The following is a 2,843-nucleotide window of genomic DNA, read 5'->3' on the forward strand; positions in this document are numbered from 1 at the left end:
GCACCAACTAACATCCCAGTAGATCTCCATCTCAGTCAAAGTAAGTTACCCAGTAATACAATATTACCACTTTGCAAATGACACTTAAGTTTATCTAAGAGATGAGCTTAATAATGCCGCTGATGGCCAATGCATCAGCTCTAACCATTAGCTTATAAAAAATATTACTGCTTATGATTGGCTTACTTTTTCTCTCCCTTAGAATATCTACAGCACAGATCCCCTTTATTTTTTTAAAAGTTGTCATTTTATACGTATGAATGCTTTGCCTACATGTTTGGAATACTGCCAGTGGAAACCAGAAGAGGACCTCAGAGTCCCCTGGAACTGGAGTTACAGATAGTTGTGAGTCTTGTGGGTACTAAGACCCTAACCTATGTCCTCTGCAAGAGCAGCCAGTACTGTTGAGCCATGCCTCCAGGCCTCTCATTTGTTTCTAAATTTCCCAGGCTTGTCTTGAATCTGTAATTCTGTTTCAACCTCCTGACTTGCTGACATTATAGGCCTACCCCATTAGGTCCAGTTTCTCAAGTACTGTTAATTAGATTTAGTCTTATATTTTCTTGTCTTAACTTCCTTTTGTTTTTTTCCCCATTATATGCACACACATACTCCCCCACCCACTCACTACTGCCAGCAGTACTAGAGATTGAACTCAGGGCTTTATGCATGCTAGACAAGTGCTCTACTATTGAGCTATCCTTAACTACCACAGTTTTAGGTTAATCCTAATTATCTCTTACCTAAAGCTTGCAGTAGACGTGGCTTAGACTGCCCACCTTTGGGCCTAAGTTTCTGAACATTTGTATTTACCACTGAATTAACCTTCCTGAAGATGAGTTCTGCTTCTCACTAGCCTAACAAAGCTTTTCTGTAATTTGTCCTGGAGGATCAGGGTATTTCTAAATGACCTTTTTCAGAACCACCTTTTCCTTTTGACCCTATGCTATGTATAGGTCTATTTTCTAGAGCTGTATAATCATTTCTATATCTATGTTTACCAGATTTTGCATTTTATAGTAATAATATTTGTGTTTCAGTGTTCTCAGATTGTCCCATGAGAAGTGCACCTAATGCTATGAGAAATGATCAAGTAGCCAATCCTGTCTGTCACAAGAAGTTACCAAAAACTGTTGTTGCCTATACCTTTAATCCCAGCACTTGGAGGTAGAGGCAGAAAAGCAGGTGTATCTTTAGGGGTTTAAAGCCAGCCCTATCTACATAGTGACTTATAGGCTAGCAAGGAGCTACACAGGGACTCAAAAAATGAAAATGTCATGAGCAGTGCTGTTATTAGATAGACTTTGTTGTATTTTGTTTAGTATACCACAAGAGAACAGTGGGTTGTTACTATAGAGATAGTGCCTGTGGTCATTTTTCTGTATTTTTTCTTTTTTCTGTTTTACGACAGGATCTGGCATTGAATTCACTATGTAGGCAGAGATAGCCTTGAATTTGTGACCTTGCTGCCTATGCCTCTCAAGGTGTAGGCTGATGCCTAGCTGTTAGACCAATTATTCAGAATATAAATATGTAATACTTGTTGATTAACACTCTCAAGAAGACTTGAATCCCAGCACTTGGGAGGCAGAGGTAGGGCAATCTCTGTGATTTTGAGGCCAGCCTGGTCTACAGAGTAAATTCCAGAACAGCCAGAACTGTTACAGCGAAAAACCAAAAAGGAGAGGAGGATATGACTACAACGACTTAGTCTGAGAATTAAAAAGCTTTGAAAGGCAGAGGCTGCCTTGTGTATGTATTCCCATTAAAGTAATACAGTACTATTTATAGATGCTCAAGAACTATCCTATTTCTTTGGTTGCCTTTCACTTTTGAGACAGTTGCACTGTGTAGCATTGGTTACCTTCACACTGGAGATCACCCTGTTGCAGCGTCCTTTGTGGGCGTATTACAGACAGGGACCATCACACAGGTTAACTATTATTGAACTATGGTTCATTTACTATATATGTGCTAAATGTTTACCATGCACCTACAGTCTTAAATTCAAGAAGTTACGTCTCCACAGAATGACTCTTAACAATTACAATGCTTACATAAGGATTAAAGTGTTTATGAAAACCATACAAGGCTCCCTTGGCCTCTCTTGCCTCCTGGCTCTCTTGCTCTCCACCCTATCCCTCCCCTTCCCCTTCCCCCCTCTCCTTCCAAGTGCTCATGGCTGGCTTCTACTCCTCTATTCCTTTCTCTCTCTCTCTCTCTCTCTCTCTCTCTCTCTCTCTCTCTCTCTCTCTATCTCTCTCTATCTCTCTCTCTCTGCCTCTATCACCCTCTTAACTCTCCCATGACCTCAATAAACTCTATTCTGTACTAAAAAAAAAAAAAGAAAAGAAAAGAAAACCATACAAGAAAACTCAAATCTCATACAAGCTAGCACTCAGTCCTTGAAAACTGCTGAATATCAGTTTGTCTTCCAACTTTTATTTCTGGTCGTGGTTAACTTCCTTCTAACACTGCTCAAGACTTGATCCTTTGCACCAGAGAATACAGGATTTCTATGTTAACCCAGCTCTGGTGCACCGTTCAGCAACTTGTGCAGGTCCAGGTTAAGAAACTGAAGGCAGCTTCGGCCTTCCCAAGAAGCAAAAAATACCAAAGCTAGTTGTCCTGCCCCTAAAGTCCATGCACGGTTCTAATTGGTTCTTATGGCTCCCTCTCTTTCCCAGTTGGTGTTCTAGCTTGCCTGTCGCTTGTGAAGAGTCCGCCCCCCCTCCAGCCAACGCTTATTGGTGTGTCGTTACGTCATTGCCCGTCAAGCCCACTATCATTGGCTCCCATAGAAGGAGGCGGTCTCAACGTCACGGGCTTGAGCCGCCATTTTG

Source organism: Micromys minutus (genome assembly GCF_963924665.1).
Source record: "Micromys minutus genome assembly, chromosome: 4".
Taxonomy (NCBI): Eukaryota; Metazoa; Chordata; class Mammalia; order Rodentia; family Muridae; genus Micromys; species Micromys minutus.